Genomic DNA, 21,195 nt, shown 5'->3' with positions numbered 1-21,195 from the left:
TTGATATGTTTGATTTGTCTGTTTTACTGGTTTTATATACTAAGAATTTTTATATACTATACATACTTACATATATTCTATTATTATGTAATAGAATCTTAATATTATAATGTCATATGAGTAAATATTCTTAATAATAAATAATGTTATATAATATATTAAGAATACTTACTTTTTATTATTTTAAAATGTTTTTAATATTAAAAATATTAACAAAATTAATATCTATGTTCCGTGTCCCACCTCCAGTTTGAACTTTGACTTTTAGTTTTATTTATAATGTTTTTTAAAATAAGAAATTGTCCTTATCAATGTTTAGAAAGTAAATGTATTAGCCTTTTATTTTACAGTTTCTTTCCTTGATTTTACTATTTTAGGAAGTCAAGTTATTAAGTCAGAGATTTTATTTTAATAATAATGCTACTCATATTGATAATAAATTTGGAAAATACATAGTGATAAGAAAGTCCTCATATTCCTAAAACCTTTAAACCATTACTGGACATATTTTAGCATATTTATGTCCTATATTCATGCTCTGTATATTTTTCTGCATGTTTGAAATAATACCAAGGGTCCAAATTTCTCTTTCACTTTTTTCTCTTAGCATTTTCTCAGGGCATTAATACTGGCTGTGTACTACCCAAATCAGGATATTCACCATGACTATTGCTGGAAAGTTAGCTTGCTTTTATTTTCCCCTATTATAAATATGCTGGAATCAACATCTTTGTGTATAGTTTTCCATTTCCCAAGACAATGGGTTATTTCCATAGGATAGATTCAAGTAAAATGGAATTCTGATTCAAAGGACATGAGGTACTTAAGAAACATAATGCATATTGTCAAATTTCTCTAGCAGTATGTCCTCCCTCCACAATTATAAGTCCTCACACAGTTCCCAACAGAAGAATCTACTGCTTTTATTGGTCACAGTTTGTCCTTTGGGCCATGCACACATATATATGCACACACACAATCAACTCTTACCCATGTTTTAAGTGGAAATTACAGTGATGTTTGTCTCCTTTTGGTTATAGTTCAAGGTAAAGAAAAAGTAAATTGTGGCTTATGAGTTATTGATTGGAAGCAGGGTGTCATTTGTCAAAGCAGTCATTGGCCTGAAATATCAGCAACTGTATAAACACATATGCCCCCATCACAGATTTTCTACTCATGTTCTGTTATGGAAACACAAAACCTTATTGATTGCATTCTGGAATTAAAGCTCAGCTCGATGGTTGAAAATATACCATTGCCTATACTACATTTATTTTTGAGACTTATTTTACTGTAGTAGCTCAAAAAATCAATTTGTGGCGCCCAGCTAGACTGACTTTTAAGGAACAAAATAACCTTTTATTTTTTTTTCTCCCCTCTGGTCCTCATGTAATTTTAGTCCTACTCTTCTATGGTCTTATGACTTCATGGTACTTAGAAAATTCCATAAAACCAGTATTAGATAGTTTGTGATGAAAATGACCTGATTAAGATAGAGAAAGAAAGGGGCATTTGTACAGGTCTTGATTTGTTCAGTTTCTTCTTTTTTTCAACAGTTTTGTTGACACCACATTATGGTGGTAATAGTATGAAGGGTGTCTGTGTATGTCTAAACTCAATTTGCACAGGTCATAATTAATGGTTCAGTGCAGAGAACCTCTGTGAGCTATCAGCTGATGCATCTTGATTCATATTTATTTTTCTTCATTTTACCCTGCTCCCTTATTCTGGGAGTTTGTGTTGATGGAATTAAATATGGCACATCAGGATCTAAGGTCAAATAAAAAAGTGAGAAGACTCTCAGGTGACATAGAAATAGATGTATACAGAGTTCATCAAAGATGCTCACATTTCTTCTAAAGAAACACATTCTGTATTGGTAGTATAAAGAGCTTTTTCAAATTTAATGTCTATAAAAATTATTTCATTGGCTGAGTCTCCCTAGTCAAGGCTGTTGAGAAGGAAGGTAGATGAAAAAAAGGAGAGGGAGACTGGAGAAGCATGCCATGTTGAGGTTTAAGAATATCAGTGTCATGGGGTTAGGGAACATGATGGCTGAAAATACCTAAATATCTCTCAGAGTTTCCTCTGTCCTTCTGTTTTTTCATTTGTATGTATTTGTGTGTGTGTGTGTGTGTGTGTGTGTGTGTGTGTGGTAATAGCACTGAACATGAGATCTACCCTCTCAAATTTTTAAGTAAACAATAGCATATTGAGAATTATAGGAACGATGTTGTACAGATATTTCTAGAACCTATTCATCCATTCTTTCTTTTAATTATTTAGTCATTTATTTACTGCACATACACCGAGCACAGGCTCCAAGCTGCGGACTGGTTGTCTACATGCTCAGAGTCCAGCTGCAGAAGCAGACACATGAATGGATAAGAACAATTCACTGAGCCAAGTCTTGGGTTGAGGCATGCCCACAATGCTGCCGTATCCCCAGAGAAAAGGGACCGAGCTAACACAGCTGAAAAAGGTATTCTAGCAGCTGAGTCAAAATTCATTGAGTTGGATCTTGAAAACTACATAGACATTTTTTTTTTTTTTTTTTTTTTGCTGAGAAGATGGAGAAATAAGAACAGGCAGAAAGAGCACCATTTTGCCAGCAGGATCTTGGGCAAGTTTGAAGGTAATCTGACTGGAGGAAAGGTCACATGGAGTGAGTGTATCAATAGAACGAGATTATGGAAAGTCTTTTATACCAGGTAGGAACTTTGAACTTTTTTCTTTTCCTGTAGCAGAACAACATATTTTATATTTTTCTCTTTAAATCTATTCTCAAACATCAGCCAATTTTAGTCAGACCACTTAACACTTCTGCAAACCTTTAATGACTTCCATTTCACTCAAAATTAAGTCCAACTAAAAATGGCTTATAGAACAATGCAGACTTCCCCATTCATTCTTCTCAGCTTTTCTTGGGCTGCCCTCTCATTCACTTGAATCCAGCCACTAGGCCCTCTCTCTGATGCGCCTATAGCCTGGAAATCTCGTTCCCCAAATTCCACACCACCTGCTGACTCCCTCCCCCTAGTCCTTTGCTGAGCATCTCCCAGCTTTAGTGAACCATTCTACTTAATGGTGACTGATATCTTTAACCCAGCAACCCCTTCCCATTCTCAGCTTTACGTATTATCATAGAACTTATCACCGTTAGAGTACTGTACATCTTATTCATTTATAGTCCTCCTTTGGCATCCATAGGGGATTGGTTCCAGGAGCTGCTGTGGAAATCTGCAGGTGCTCAAGTCCCATAGTTGGCCCTCCTTAACAGCGGGTTCCGCATCTGCGCATTCAACCAACCAAAGATGGTAAATATAGTATGCTCATAGTATGTAACCCATGGATATGGAAAGCCAACTGTCTAATTTTCTGGCTCCACTCTTTAAAATGTAAGTTCCATAAGGCAGATACTCTCATCTGCTTTATTTATTCATGTATCTCTGACACCTGGTTATCAGTCAATAAATATCTCTGGAATGAATAAACATCATTCTTCTCTAAACATTGGTACATAAAAAATAATTTTAAGGCCTTATTGGATACTATTTTATTCATAAAAAATTTACCCCAAATGCAGCGTATTGATGAACTTTTATATAAAACATAGTATGATGATATATTTTCTAACCATTTATAAAGAAGGCAACTTGAGATTTGTAGGGTACCTGACACCTCTGCGTTCCCTACTGCATGGCTTAAGGCAAGCTGGTGACTCACTGGACTTCAGTTCCGAAGTCTGTGGCATAAGGGGGGTTAGATTTCCAAATCTGAAGGCTTTTTCCTCAGCTCTTATTTGCTGTGTACTTCCTCAGTGTTAGCTCTCAGGTAGATCAAGTTCACCCTATCTCAGAATTCCATCATTGGGTAGGAGAAAGTACGGGCCGAGAACATACTGGAGTCTTAGAGAATACTCAGTAGTGTCTTCAAGTAAATGACTGGCAATTTTGATACATAAAGTAATGGAAAGATGTGAAAGAGATAGAAAATTATAAAAATTGTCAAACATTTCTTCCTTCTTGTGCTTCTCACTTAATACTTTCTTATCCTGATACAGTCAAACTACTAATATTTCAAGAAAAAAACTAATATGTAGCAAGAAGATTGGGACATGAAGCTTCCTCTTAGGTTTTACTCATTCTAATACATTAGTAAGAATCACACCCACTTTTGGCTTCACCATATAGCAGGCATAGTAACATATTGCCTGGGAGTGCTACCTTTTGGGGAGATGCTTAGAGTTTGGGAAGACTGAGGAGAACCAGAGTGAGACCCTTGAGAAATGAGGTATAGAGTGTATGATTCTTGCTCTAATTGATCAAAAGGGAAATGCCAATGTTTCCTTTTCCTTTGAACACAGCTGGAGAGAAAAGTTCTAAAGAACAAGGTAAGAAATAGAAAAAAGGCTTTTTTTTTTTAAACTGACCTCAAATCTAGACTTTGTGCTGAAGGAAGAAATGCTATTCTTAATGACAACACATAGTTTAGAACTGCTCCTCATGGTGGGAAACTAATAAACACTAGCAGTTGCATGTTAGATTGTCATAAAGAACATTATTATTCCATATGCTTAAATTGTACATGAATTAAGCACAAAGGTAGAAAGCTAATCAAGTTTTCTGAGATTGTGGATTTAGAATTTAAGTCACAGTTAACACAATTACAATTGCTTTCATCAGCTGGGTAGAGTATTCATGGGTAATAACAGGAATAACAAAATTAACACTAGTTGCTCAAAAGTGTTTACTACTTTTGTGCCCAGATCATGGGTATTTTACTTAGTTTAGTTTCATTTACATAGTTTAGTTCAAGTGAAAGCAATTTTTTTCTGTAAAGAGTCAGATAGTAAATATTTTAGTAGTTGTAGGCAAATAGGGTCAGTGTCCATCACAACTACCCAACTCTGCAGTTGTAGCCATGTAAAAAAGTGGGCCTGGCTGTGTTCCAATACAACTTCATTTATAAAAGAAGGCAGTGGCAAGATTTGGCCATGGGTTGAAGTTCAAGACCTCTGGTTTAGTTCATTTGACAGCTATGACAACTCTAATGCATTATTCTTAACCCCAATTTATTGGTTAGGAAAATGGTGCTCAAGTAGGACCAATAAGTTACCTGGGATGTGGAAGGAGTAGTGTTCTAATATTTGTCAATCTGATCCCAGCGTCAACGGCCTTTTCCCTGCATTGCATTTTTTACTCGTTTGTGACAGATAAAGGTGTCCTTTCTGCCTTCAATGTACCCTTCCATTCCAGGAACCACTGGATTTAGAAGACATGTTGGTTCCATCAGTTCTTGTTCAGCTCCAAACATCAGTGGGGAATCTGTGTTCTCTGTTTCTCAAGTACAGGTGCTGCTCTGGTCCTCAAGGATGTTTGCTGACTTTACCTCTTCATCCTGTCTCTCTTGTTCTGTCTACACTGAAAACCTGATATATGAGCTTTATTTTAGTGTCAAACTCAATTTGTCAGTGCTACCATCTTTCCTTGTGTAGTTCTGAAAAACAAGGGAGTTGGTGTGAAACCAAGGGCTTACACATTGAACACTACTTAACTCTAATGAAATTCCTTTTTGTTGGGAAGAAAATAATCAGGCTAGAAAGTTGAACTCTGACCAAGTGGAGCAAATGAAATAATAAGAAAGGCACTATTTTTTGGAGGGAGTAGTGCTGGGCCAAGAAATCAAGATTCACTGATTCAGTAGCTTTCACCTAAGCTTCATGGGCTTGGATTTGTCACTTGGTGTCATTATGATAGGATATAAATGACATAATTTGAAAGAATGACCTTTTCAAGTTTCCAGAGTTAACTTGTACATATTGATAGAGATATCATAGGCATCATGAACCCTGATTGTCACACATATTGAAGGGCCGATTCTCAATCCCCCTGCCTTTCCACATCATTAGTTCTATCCCAACACCTATCTTCATTTTCCTTCTCCTGGTCATCAGGACCCCTCCTCTTCAAGACCAAGAACATTACCCCCACCTAGAGTTCTTTCTTCGTTCTGGTTTCCAGTATGAGAAGGAAAAATCTCCTCAGCAGGAGATGAGGATGATGAGAAGGACAACTTACCCTTCTTGGAAAATCTGTTTCCAACCTAGAGGAAAATAGCATTCTCCCTTCTGCAAACCTAGTGGCATATAATATAGTATTCATAGCATCTTATAGCCATAATCAGATGTAAGTAGCAACTGTTCCCTCAGAGAATATCAGGGTCTACTCTCAACTTACACTTATAAAACAATGTCCTGAAAAACTACAAGAAACACTCACATCAGGTACTGCCTTAAATAGAAGAGCAATTTTATAATATTAATCCCAAAGAATTACATTAACATGCAAGCTTCAACTCACCCAATTTTAACATCTTGTTTTCTTTAAAACCAAGCAATCAGAGCACATTCTCAGGTTGGAACTAATACAAAACAAGCAAATCCACAGCTCCACTGAGATTAATGTGTTTATTTGTACAACTAAAGGTGTGTGGTCTAATGTCAACCTTCAGCTTGGAATGCCATGGTTTTAAAAATAAAATATAAATTTCATTTTTAATGGCAGCCGTTAAAAGAAAGCAAACACTTTGCTTTCCTCCCCACCAAGGATTCTTTTGTAAATTTGGGGAATGAATTGTTCCACTGTCTCTTTCCACTTTACTGTTTTAGTTTCCTGGAACTGCCTTGAGCCTGTTTTTCCACTGGTAGTCAGAACTGCTCAGGCCTGGTGCTTCCTGGAGTATGTAAAAGTTTTAGCTTTGCAGGAGGCTTAGAATGTTGGCTCAGGTAATGTGACCGCATACACAAGAGCTTGATTTTTAAGACCGGTTAATGTGAAATGCTTTATAAAGAATGTCATTAACTGCCTCTAATGAAGGAACTTCACCTTCTGGAGAAACTCCTTCAGAGCACAGAGATTTTTAAAAATGGTTCATTTTTTACATTCCTCCTACATGTATCATCAGGTCCTTCAGATGTAGAGGGAAGAAGAAAGAAGCATGAGACTATCCTAACTGAAATTTCAATTTACATAATATTGGAAGCTATACTGGGTAACAACATGCTTTTTCCAAATACAAAGAGTTAATTTATCCTTTTTAATGAGGAAACTGACATTTGTTCTGTACCTACCATGTGTTCAGTGCTTTACTTTTGTTATCTTTCACAGTCCCTGTAAAATACATACTGCTATCCTGTCCCTCTTGATGAAAAATCAGAGAAGCTAAGCTAGTTGCCTAGAGTCACATAGTATTATAACATGGGAAATAAGATAAAAAATTCCAGAATCAGAACACTTGGGTTCATATTTCACCTCCATCACTTGCTGATAGCACTTAAATCTGTCTTAGAAGCTACACAACGGGGTTGACTTTTATATTTCAACATAAAAATGTTGATGTTATGATAAGTTATCATAAAATGAAAATGTTGTGCACAAAATGATTTAAAATATTTTAACATATGATAGAAAAAGTTTGATAAATAAGATACAGGACAGCTTAAAATCTAAAACAAAAATATAAAACAATGTAAAATCTTAATATAGAATAGGCAAAGTGTATGATTAGTAAATGGAGCAATAATAATAACCAATAAGCATAATCATTTTTATTCCATTAGTTACTAATGAGAACTTTATAAATGAGGTAAGAAGTTATCATGTTATTTTAATATATTGGCAAAAAATAGTAAATGATATTTAGCATTGGAGAAACAGGCACTTTCATAAGCAAATATAACAGAGCCACAGGGCAATTTTCTCAGAGGGTAGGTTTCTAAGATTTTAAAAAAAATATTTTCTTATATATTCAAACTACCAAAATATGCAATATCTGAATTTTTATCCTGAAGAAATAATTGATGCTGTGGGCTGAACTGCACCTCCCCACCAAATTCACAGGTGGAAGCACTAACCACCAATGTGGTTGTATTTGGAGATGGGGTCTTTGGAAGATAATCAGGTTTAGATAAATTCATGATGGTAGGACTCTCACAATGGAATTAGTGTCCTTATAAGAAAAGGAAGAGATGCTACAGCTCTCTCTGACACCTGACAACACAGCGAGAAGGTGGTCATCTGCCAAAAAGAGGGTCCTCACTTTATATTGTGCTACAGGTCACAATTTATATATATATATATATATATATATATATATATATATATATATACATATAAACAGACACACTCTGGAGTATATTTAAAATCATCTCAATATACATACAGTATTAGTGTATTAGTTTATGCAGGGTTCGCCAGAGAGCCATATATATATATATATATATATATATATGGACAGAGAGAGAGAGAAAGAGAGGGTGAGATTAATTATAAGGAAGTGGCTCAAGTAACTACAGAGGCTAAGAAGTCCCAAGATCTGGCAACAAACTGGGACGCAGAAGAACCGATGATGTAAGTTCCAAAATGAAAGCTGGCAGGCTGGGGACCCAAGAAGAGCTGATGTTTTGGTTTGTATACAAAGGCAGAAAAAACTGATATTCCAGGTCAAACAGTCAGGCAGAAGCAGTTGTCTCTTACTCAAGGGAGGATCAGCTGTTTTGTTCTATTCAGACTTTCAACTGATTGGATGAGGGTCACCTACATTAGGGAGGATAATCTGCTTTATTCAGTCTACTGATTCAAGGGCTGACATCAAGAAACACCCTCACAGATGCACCTGGAATAATGTGTGACCAAATATCTGGGCCCCCATGGACCTTTTAAGTGGACTAATAAAATTAACAATCTTATATATAGTATATAGGCTAAGCTAAATTCACTATACATGGTGCTTATTTTCTCAGTTTAATTTGGATAATTCTTATTGCTGTGTCTTCAAGTTTGTTGATTTTTTTTCATGTGTGTCCAAATTGCTACTAATCCTATTCCATGTATTTTTCATTCCAGTGTTGTATTTTTCATCTCTACAGGTTCCCTTGGATCTTTTTATATATTCCATTCTAAAATTGTAATCATATTTTCCGATACTTATTTAAATATCTGGAGCATAGTATACTGTCTGTTTTAATGTCCTTTTCTATTAATTCTAGCATCTCTGTTATTTCGAGATCTGTTTCTACTGAAAATGCTTTCTTCAATAGGCCACATTTCTCTGCTTTTTTATAATCTAGTGATTTTTATTTGAATAATGAAGTCTGTGAATGTTATGTTCTTAATTGATAGATTTTACTTCACTATTTTAAAGAACAGTGGCTTTATCTGGCAGGTAGGTTTGTTACTTTTGTCTTAGTTTAATAATTTTGAGGATTTTTTAAGTGAAAGGCAAGTGACTACTCTTTATTTTACAGAAAGGTTTCCAAGTTTTAAAAAATACAAGCTTTTTTTTTTTTTTAAAGGTTTTCATTTGACATTTCAAGACCACTGTAGGTTTTTTTTTTTTTTTTTAATAGTAAACTTTTGTTTATTTATTTTTATATTTTTATTTTTGGCTGTGTTGGGTCTTCGTTTCTGTGCGAGGGCTTTCTCTAGTTGCGGCAAGAGGGGGCCACTGTTAACTGCGGTGCGCGGGCCTCTTCACTATTGCGGCCTCTCTTGTTGCGGAGCACAGGCTCCAGACGCGCAGGCTCAGTAGTTGTGGCTCACGGGACTAGTTGCTCCGCGGCACGTGGGATCTTCCCCGACCAGGGCTCGAACCCGTGTCCCCTGCATTGGCAGGCAGATTCTCAACCACTGTGCCACCAGGGAAGCCCCAAGCTTCTTTAAATTATCTGATTCTCTTGTTTTTAAATCGACTTGATTTATTGCATTTATTTTTCTAAAGGAAGGTATCACTGTGATTTACTGAAAAATGGCTTATTATTACATCCAATTGAAGATAATTTTATCATAGTCCTTGCCAGAGTTTTATAGAATAATGTAAATGAAGATTTAATTTAATAGTTAGTAAACTGCCTTGTTATACAAACAGACATTTTAATATGTCATACAGTTCCTAGAAAATGAAAATTACTGTTATGCCTCTGCCATAGAGGGTGATTCTATGATAAAATAAATGATGAACATAATACTAAGTCAAAATAAGCATTGGGTTTTAAAAACCATGAAGATTGTTTTTTTAAAGGTTTATTTTTGAGGAGGAGCAGAATTTAATATGGAAAAAGTATCTTTTATGGCATAGCTCCTCTCTTATCTCTACTGATTGTTCTGTGTATTCAACAAGGTGTCTCCCATAGGGGTCTATAATAATATCCAACTCTGTGTGATCTCTGAGAATTATTTGGCTTACAGGTCCACAGTAATGCTTTTTTCCTTGAGTTTTTATTATCTGCTTTGTGGGATTTCACTCTATACATGAACAGGTTGGTATTCAGCTAAAGACTCAAGAAGACCACTTATAAAAACATTTCAGTTTTTTCTAGACATCTCCTTTCTCTTGGACACTCAGTTCCACATATTATAGCTGCCCTGGCCTTCCTTACTCTTATCCCTGCCTTTTCTACTCAGCAAGATTGATCACCTGACAGACTCTCATTCTGTAATTTCCTCCAGTCAGAAAGCTGGGACAATCATAGGGCTCACCTTGTTTGTTTTGTGTTTCTCAGGCATCAATAAAAATGCTGAATGTTGTCCAACATGTTAAAATAGTTACTTTCTATATTTTGTCCATTTCTTTTTTGTTTATATTACAGGAGGGTAATTCTGCACTATTTCATTTAATCACGGTCAGAACCTAAAGTTTAAAATGCATTCTATATTTACTTTCCATCTCAAATTATGTCTAGCCATGTTGTACAATGTATCTTATTAGTGATGCTACAATAAGATTAAATGCAGTTAAGACACTCAAAATGTCAACAGTATGAAAATGGTCCCAAATTTAATTTAAACTGTGTCCCATAATTTTAGGAAGTATTTAAATCAAAAAATTAAAAACTGAATAATTTTACAAGTTAAAGTCTACAATGAATTAATGCCTAAAATGAAATTCTTCTTCCTTGTGAATTAAAGTTCAAGAAAATTCAAATTTAAAATTCATCCTTCCCCATTTCTTATTCGGCTCAGTTTCAGCAAGACACTCTTGATGCTTGGTTGGGCCAAAATTCCTTTTGTAGTAGCCAGAAGCCTCTCGTTCTGTCTCTGTCTCTGTCTCTCTATGTCTCTGTCTGTCTTTCTCTTTCTCCATCTCTGTCTCTTTCCTTCCCCTTATGTTTTAGTTCCATGGTAAATTCTATCTTTATCTTATTTCTCAAGGAGTCTAAATAGAATTCACATTATAAGCACTGACCATCAGAGAATGTCATACGTGTTATTACTAACTTCTTGCAAGTTTTAGAAATGTTCAGTAGTGGTAGCCCAGGTCACCACGTATTTTAAATAACTTTTTCTCCCATCTAGTATATATTTATAAATATATCTATATCCATATTTATAACTGTGTCAATATATATCTCTCTTATTTCCCATTTCTCCTTTTATCCTTGAAAATAATTGCTAATGCATGAATTCTTTCTAGTGACATAATGTGCACTCTTCCCTCTTTAGTCCTTTGCCCCAGTGCCTGCTTCTACTACTTCTCACTGTGAAATTTGTCGTAGCTATTCTTTTTGCCTCACAGGGAATTATTTAATCTAGAGCTAACTTGAGACCATCTGGAAGAGGTGAACCTGTGGACAAGGTCAGATTCAGGTTTTGTGGGGTCTGAAGTTTATACAATTTGCAACATCCTCTTATTAACAAAAAATAACATGGAATTTCAATTACTAAACCAACTCTGACCTCTGACACTGCTCCTGTGTGTAATGTCTTTCGGTGGGTTAGCACAGAGATGGAAGGGATATTCTTGGAATCATGGCCTGTATCTGGTTGCCTAAAAATACTATGACCCTTCATGAAAGTGATCGTGAGCCACATGCATCTATCCCACTCAGCCCAAACTACGTGTCTGTGTTTTAACTTCCTTTTAGTTGGATCTCCAAAAATGTCCATGGCAACTTCCGTCTCATCCATAAGCTGGGGAAGACAGATGAGGGAAATTCAGAGTCTAAATAACTAATGGTCATAACTGATTATGGCTCAGATAGCTTAATTTTGCCAATTTTATAAAACATACGGCCTTATGAACACATTGCTAGGAAATTTCAGAGAGCTTTGGAGGGAAACTACATAAGAGGGACCCTGAAGCCTATGCTTCGTTACTTGCACCATAAAGCAACTTATGCAGAAGCGTTTCCATGCATCCAAGGTTAGCCTCTGGTCCTAAAAGAAGGATACAATTTGGATCCCCTAGTCTACCACTACATGACTATTCCTGGGACTAACAATTGGAAGTTGGGGCCCTAGTACCTTTGTCTAGTTCATGGGTAACTCATGTGCCAAAACATTTGAAAGGAAAAATATACTCCTCTCCTTTACTATCTAAAAGGCTAAGAAGATTCTTTCTCTATGATGAAATGTTTGCCTTGCCCAACCCTGCTCAAGAAAAGATGCATTTTCATAGCTCAATATCAAGGCACAGAAAGTTGGCCCACTCCTCTGCTGAGGCCAGTTGTAGCCTCACCTGAGTTTGTGGCTAGGATCCACAGAGCTAGCATGTGCTGTGGCCACTCTGGAGGATAGTGCATGACTTTAACTTCCACAGCAACCTATGTGCTAAGGCCAAAGCTTTTGTAAGTGTAAGGTCAAGGTTTAACAGCTACCCCATGCCTTCTATCATTGAGCCTGCAATCCATAACTACGGAAATCTTCTCCTTGCAGAAGCTAGTGTGTCCAATATTTGCTTGCCAGACCAGTCTCCATGGTTTTGCTGAAGAGTCAGAACTTCTATGCTATTACTACATCCAGGGGCTGCTATACCAAACTCCATGGTCCACATCTTTCCTGAGGTTCACTTTTGCAGAAAACAAACAAAGCCTAAGCCCTACTGCATGGGGATTTATATATCTGGTGGTGCTTCTATAAAGCATACTATTTGCCTTTACAAAAATTTGTCTTAAATGGTAGAGATCAATTAAGTTCAAAAGCCCACATGCTCTAAGGCCTAAATCAGGTAGTCAGGTGACAGTGGTTAAAATTCAACTAAAAAAGAATGGCCTTGTATCCCAGCATATGCCTGTAAAAATCATGAAGCTTAACATGTCATATCCACATAATAGGCTCAACACTAGGTTGGTTGAACACAACAAAAATATTTCCAAGTATTGTTTTTTAACCTAATATCTGTTGTATAGACAAAGTTTAGTGCTAAGAATATTAATATTGGGGACATAATGCGAGGATTGGAATCCTTGCTCTGCCATTTACTAAGTATGTAACTTTGGGAAATTTACTTCCCTTCTCTGTGTTTTAATGATGCTTTCCTCATCACTTAAACTAGGATAACACTATGATACAGTAACACTATATGGTAATGTATGATAATGCTATGATATAGTATTGTTACAAAGATTAAATGACTTCATATTTGTAAAACACATAACAAGCACTTTATAAGTGTTTATCAAGCATACATACATACACACATACATACATTAATTAATTAATCAGTTACATCCTGTTTCTCAAAGTTCACAGCCTAATGCACCCAAATGAAATGAACTCGACCAAACTCCTGCTCCTTCACTGCCATAACCACTACCTTGAAGGAAGAGCCTTTTCCACCAAGCTTACTGCATGGAACATCTATCCCAATCCTTCAGGCCCAACCTTCATATCTTGGGGTTTGAAGAGACTCAAAGATTGGCATTCTCCTTTCTTTCCTTAGTTCTGAACAAATTGAGAAATAAGATAACATATGGCAGATGGGGCTAAAACACAAATTTTATTACTGATAAAGCTAATGTTAATGAATATGGCTTATATTTGTAGTCTTGTAAGCTTTCTGATACTGAACCTCAAAATTAAGCAACTTACCCGCTCAGTCTGACTGTCCCAAATGGAACAGGTCTCCATACGTGTGTCATATGTATTTGTGTGTGTGTGTGTTTGTATTCCATTCTGTAAAACTTAGATGAGAAGTGGAGTAAAATACATATCCCTGCAGGTACCATGTACAGTAGTTAGTTCATAACCTCAGGAGCCTCCTGGGTGTAATCTGAAACCAGCCCCCATATGTGTAGGGCAAGAAGAGACCAAAGAAAGAGGCAGAGGCAGACAGTTCCAGATTGATCAGTGGCAAGTTTAATAAAAAAGGGAACTTACCTACAAAGCTTGCCTTGGGTGGCCAATAGGCTTCGAACTTGCCCACCAAAATCTTAAAGTTTATATACAGGCGTTAAGTGGGCTCAGTCGTGTATACATCCAGATGGTCCCAACAACATATTATTATTTCAAGGCATTGTCCGTAGATAGCTTTTAGTGAGGGGAAGGCAAGCAAAGTGCATATGCTAAGGTCAGGAGAGAGGGTGGAGAGCCTCCCTTTGGCCGGGTCCAGCTTGAGGGTCAACGAGTGGTCACATTCTCTCAAAGACTTCCTCCAACACGTGCACCCATAATAATGGAATAAAGGAAGAAGAAATTACTTGACTATATGTCTCCAAATTATTTTTCCAAACTCACCAATCAGGAAATTGGAGAAGTGAGGGGATAGGAAGAGGTCAGCAGAATTAAGCTAACAGATGGGAAATCAGCCATTGCCATTAGAACATTTGATCACAAAACACATCCAAATGCAATGGCTAAAAGCAACAATCATTTGCTCTTAACCATCTGAAGCTCAGATGAGTATTGAATGATCTAGGCTAGGCTCAGCTGGGTGGCTCTGTCTTAGCCTACAGGTTTGCTTGCTGACTGGAGTGACTCTAATCTTTGTGCATTTATTCTGGGGTCCAGGCTGAAGGGGAAGCAGAGACATATTCTTTTCAATGTGATGGCAAAAGCACAAATGAGAAAGAGAATGGAAACACACAAGATGTCTTAAGACCTAGGCTCAGATCTGACACACTGTCACCTCCAGCCACATGCCATTTGACAAAGCAAGTCACATGGCTAAGCCCAGAATCAAGAGGTGGGAATACAATCTACCCACAATGAGGCGACAGAACTGGAGAGAGGCAGAGAAAAGTGAAGAATTAGGGTCTGTTATTCAATCCACTTCAAGTCCCTAATCTAACCATCTGGAATGCTAAGCAAGATTCCTGGTGTTAATCTCTATACTAAATACTTCCTTTGGCACACACACTCATTTGGAGACCCTTGCTCTAAACAAACAAAAGAAGAAAAAGTAAACACCACATCCTTGACTGAATTAATGATGCTTAGCATTTGGTACATTCTCAAAAATTTTTTAAATGAATGAATGATGAATAATTGTATGCCTTGAATATTACCTACACTCACTGAGTCTCATAATTATAATACAATTGTGAATAATTTAGCTATTAAAATGGTCATGAATAATTTTTTGTTATTATTAATTCATAGATTTGTGCATTGATTTTCATAGATGCTTTTGAAAATTTGTTTTTGTTTTTATTTTTATTTCTCTAGTATCTCAAACTTTGCCTTTGTTTTCAAGGTTTTTTTATGCTAAATTTATCCAATTTGTCAATTTTAAAAATATCTCCAGCCTTCTGTAACTTTAAAGCTTTCTCCGTACTCCTTAATCCTTTGTTTTGGACTCTGACATTGAATGATGGCTTTGAAATGAGAATAAATGACCAAAAACAGAAGGTCTTAGAGCTATAGGGCCTGCTTTCAGATAGATGGAGATTATATCTCGATTTTATGTTATTGCAGTTTATTTTTAAAATAAAAAATTGAAAAATCTATTGTAACCTAAAAGAACAAGATAAATATTGTGACAACATAAATGTCAACTGTGACTGAAGATTGACTTAGAAGCCCCACATTTTTAATAAATTTGAATATATGTGGTAAGACTACAAAGCAATTTTGAGCAAACCTCAGAATATATGAATGCATATGAATGTAAGTGTAAATGACATTGAAATACTTTTCGATGTCATTTACACTTACATTTACGAAATACTATGCTGATATCGAAGATCAGCATAGTTTTAAATAGTTGGATTTCCTAAGCATTTATTGAGCACATACTACACTCACAACATAGGATGAACCCTTGTGGGTATATAAAGATCAAAATGTCATAATGCAAAGGATTTTGTAGAGCTCTATCACTTACTCGCTGGCCTGCATCATTCAGTTCAATCTGTTGAGCTTCAGTTACCTCATGTGTACAAGAGTAGGCATTAGTTTTGTTTGTTTGCTTTAATCTAGAGCCAAGTCACTAACAAGCTTCTTTAATTTGCACAAAATTTCTCATTTCCCCAGTTTACATTTGAGGAAACTGAGAAACTAAGTATAAAGCATATCAGGTTAACATAAAAGTAAAACCTTGGAAGAAGGAAACCAGATATGTAAACAAAAGCTCTAGAGTTGGCCCAGGTTTAAATCAAGCCTCTGTCACTTATCTGAGCTGAAAAATAATTATTTGTTGTGCTTCTGAATCTTCTCAGGAAAATGGTGCAATGACACTTTTCTACCTCATGGAAATGATGTGAGGAATGAAAAGGAAATACAAGTAAAGTGCTAAGAGCAGTGACTGGCTTATGTTAGGTGCTCAGTACATTTCACCAGATTAGGGATGAAATTCCCACTTGGTTTCCCAGATCCCATAATCCATGCTGTTTCCAGACATGATCAGGACTTGTAGGATGATTAAATAAAATTACCCTTGGCATTTACTTTCAGTGCCTGACAAGCAGTAAGTACTCAACAAACTTTCATTTATTTATTAAATAAATAGATGCAACTCTTACACTTTAGGAACTTAGTGGAAAAGTACAAATACCTATTTGCATCCACTCTAAATTTTAATTCCTTCAAGTCACAATGGCATTCAGATTCAGCTTGTGAGCAAAACAGGAAGTGCTGCCCTACTGTTTTAGTTCATCACTATCTACTTCCAATCAGTATTTCCTAACCAGATCACAACTCTTGTTCACTAACCTTGGCTCTGACTTTAACCATTTTTAAATTGACTGAAAGAAAGATCAGGAAGCCTTCTCTGAAAAAAAAAAAATCTAATAACAAGTAGGAAATGATTGACTTAACAAATCGGAAGGCCAATGCCCAAATCGGTTTAAAGCAATAACTCTTATCAGACCTTACTTTGCACTAGACAGTATGGTAGGTGTTGGACTGTTGTAAAATTAAGGCGGACTGTTTTCTTTTTCTTTTTCTTTTTTTTTTGAGGCAGACTGGGGTGGTGTGTTGGGTGAGAAAGAGACATGGGGAAAAAAGGGTGATACATTTCAAAATGAAAAACTCGAGGTGTTTGTAACCCAAAAATTTGTCAGTACTGATAAAGACAGGCCTTCTTAATCTGATAAGAACCAGTATTTGGTAAATTCATAAAAAATGTTTTATTAATGTATAAAATATTAATTTATATTAATGATATAAATGATACACACATAACTTGTACATGAATTTTATTTTAACCTGAAACTACTAATGTATATAGATTCACTAGTCTTATGTCATAGACTGAACACTTTTCCCTGGAGTCCAGATTCCTGCTGGAGTCCTGCTTCCCGTTTCCTTTATAAGCCACGCCCACAGTGAATCATCTATGATTTCCAGCCTTAGTGTCTTTAAAGTGGGTCAGAATGTAAAGATACTTTCAAAACAATACGTGATTAGAATCTAATTAAACTTTTAAAATATTTTTCTGCAGTTTACAGTTGTCTCATTAATACATAATTTGACATTTATATTTTTAATCAACTCTCTTTTTGTAAGTTATTCTAAGATATTCAGGTTAGTTTTCAAAGAAATGATGACTCTCAAGAGTCTGTTGTTATAGTTCTCTGTTTCCTATTTTGTTAGTTAGCAGGTTGGTTAGTTGGTTTATTGATTAGTTCATTCATTTTCTAGAATTCTGTACAATAAACCCAAAGACCAAGACCTTGTTAGCTTGACTTTTAGAAGCTCTAGGGAATCTAACATAAAAGCTTCAGAGAAACTGACCTAAAGAATGTAAAGGTGCCCCTGATCCAAATGATAGAATCCTGATGCACGTCTAGCCCCTATCATAAGCAGAATTGCTGCAAGTTTATGTGTATAAGACTGGATCTAGGAGAAGGTCACTGTTTTTCTCAGATAACCTACTCATTTATTCTTAAGCTATAATCAACAACTATCTGTCTCCTTGTGGGAATCTTGAAGCCCCAAATCTTGAGCCTCCATCTGTCATTTGTCGACCTATTCTTTATTGCTCTAATCTTCTCCTGATTACACTGGGCTCCTTCTTTTATCCCTTCAGAAAACCCAGTGTGATTTGCCCACATGATGTTTTTGTATGAGTTTTAAGTCTATTTGTAACTCTGCTCATCCTCTTATACAAGTAGTTATGCATATTTACATCCCATTAATTTACATAATGCTGAATTGTATCATTAAATAATTATATAAACAAGTAGAACTGGTATAAACAGGTTGGAGATAAATATAACTGCCCCTTGGTATGCATCCATTTCAAATGCTCTTGGGAGCCCAAGCTGCTTGAAGGCAACAAAGAGAAGCCAGTGGTAAAACAAAGTTAAGGTTAATCTTCAGAGTGAGTTATATGAAGGTTTCATGGAAGTTGTACTAGCTTCCTGAGGCTGCTATAACAAATTACCCCAAACTGGGTGGCATAAAATACCAGAAATGTTCTCACAGTTCTGGAGGCCAGAAGTCTGAAATCAAGGTTTCAGTAGAGTCTTGATTCCTCTGGAGGATCTTGAGGAGGATCACTCCTTCCTTGCTTCCTCCATCTTCTGGTGGCTGTGGGCAATCCTTGGCTTCCATGTCTTGTGGCACATCATTCCAATCTCTACTTCCATATTTACATCCTCCTTCTCCTCCATATGTCCCAGATCTCCCTCTGCCTTTCTCTTACAAAGACACTTGTCATTGTATTTAGGGCACACCTGGATAATCTAGGAAAATCTCATCTCGAGATCTTTAATGTAATTACATCTGCAAAGACTCTTTTTCCAAATTACCAAAAGGTAATATTCACAGGTTTCAGGGGATCGATGTGGACATATTTTGGGGAGGTCCTCACACTCAGCCCACTACAGAGGTCTTCTACTATAAAAAGAATCATTCATATTGCTCTACTCCTCTGTTTGCAACACTTCAGAGGCTTTAATCTTGTTTACTCCAGCCAATGTATATGTCATTACCTACTATTCTGATCTCTACCCACATTCTCTTTGTCACTCAACACACCAGCCACATTGACCTTCTTCCTATCTTCAGATATCATATTTGTCTCTATCTCCAGGACCTCTGTTCTTGCTCTTCTTTCTACCTGGAATATTCTTCCAAATATTTTCACACAGCTAGCTGCTTCTCAGCATGTTGGCCTCAGCTTAAGATCATCCCCCATGAGACCTTCTGTGATGGTTTTATATCTGTCAGATACCAACAGGACACAGACAACACATGCAAAACAGGAAAATTTGAGGATTTACTTTTAAGGAGACTATTTATAAACATGAGTATGGGGAAACCCAAGTGATAGTGCAGAGTAGTAATAGTTACCAGAAGCCAGAATGAAGGACAGCTGTGTAGAGTCCTAGGAACAGTAACCTATACACAAAGGACAAAGCCAAGCCAAGGTCACCTTACAGGAAAGCAGCAAAAATAAATAAATATTCAGACTTCATTTTCTTCCAATCTCTATAGGAAGCCAAATCCTCAAGAAACCTTAGGTTACCAATCAATGTAGTCTTCCTGAGTCAGTCTCCTTCCAAAGCAGAGAGAAGGGTAGGGACAGGGGGAGAGTGGATGTGAAGGGGCAGACAAAAGATATCTGTTTCAGTCTGTTTTAGTGTTCCATCACTAGGCACTCTTGGTCATTCCTCCCTGCTTCTTTTCTTTCATAACACTTATTACTACATGAAATTATGCGGTCTTGCTGTTTGTCTGTCTATCCCACACCAATATGTAAGCTGCATGGGGTCAAGAATTTCTCTATATCATTCATCGCTCTATCCCTGTTGCTTAGAACTGTGTATGGTATACATTAAATATTTGATAAATATTGTATGGGAGTTTAAATAAATCAATCCATATAGGTATTAGTCAGTGTTATCCAGTGAAGCAGAACCAATAAGATGTGTATACAGAGAGATTTATTTTAAGGAATTAGTTCACATGATTATGGAACCTAGCAAGTCCAAAATCTGTAGTTCAAGTTCAAAGGTCCTCTACTAGCAGAATTCTCTCTTGCTGGGGGGGTGGGGAAAGGGGAGGTCAGTCTTTTGTTCTATTCAAGCTCTCAACTGATTGGATGAGGACCACACACATTATGGAGGGCAATCTGTTTTACTCAAAGTCCACTGATTAAAATGTTAATCTCATTAAAAACACTCTCACCAGAACATCCTGAATAATGTTTGACCACATATCTTAGCACTGTGCCCAGCCAAGTTTACATATATAATTAACCATCAGAATACCACATGACATTAACAAACAGCTAGGTTACTTTATTTTCAGATCCCTGAGAAATATGTATATCATATCTTCTAACTCCAATTTTACACATACTGACTGAAACTCAGATAAATAAATGGTGTATCCAGTGGTAACCAATTTAGTAATTTCAGAACCAGAATTCTTTGTACATTATCAGTATTAAAAGGAACATTTTTGAGTATTTACTATGCTTACTACATGTATTATCTCATATATTGCTTCATCTCTTCCCAAGGTATTATAAGTATCTTTGCTTTCCAGATGTGGAAAATTAAGCTTAGCATGATTAAGTAACCTGTGCAAGATATACTGGTTATTTACCTCTTCTGCCTAGAAATCTGCATTGTATCCACCCACCAGTTATGGAAAGAGTTATCTCAAGAAGTAGACCTCCTAAATTTTTTTTTTTTTATTATTAATTTTGTAAGTGAAATAGGGAGCATTTTCTTTTTTTTAAATTTTTATTTATTTTTATTTTATTTATGGCTGTGTTGAGTCTTCGTTTCTGTGCGAGGGCTTTCTCTAGTTGTGGCAAGCAGGGGTCACTCTTCATCGTGGTGCGCGGGCCTCTCACTATCGCGGCCTCTCTTGTTGTGGAGCACAGGCTCCAGATGCGCAGGCTCAGTAATTGTGGCTCACAGGCCCAGTTGCTCTGCAGCATGTGGGATCTTCCCAGACCAGGGCTCGAACCTGTGTCCCCTGCATTGGTAGGCAGATTCTCAACCTCTGCACCACCAGGGAA

This window comes from Eschrichtius robustus, chromosome 4, assembly GCF_028021215.1.
Source record: "Eschrichtius robustus isolate mEscRob2 chromosome 4, mEscRob2.pri, whole genome shotgun sequence".
Classification (NCBI taxonomy): Eukaryota; Metazoa; Chordata; class Mammalia; order Artiodactyla; family Eschrichtiidae; genus Eschrichtius; species Eschrichtius robustus.
Note: the sequence above shows the minus strand (reverse complement) of the source record.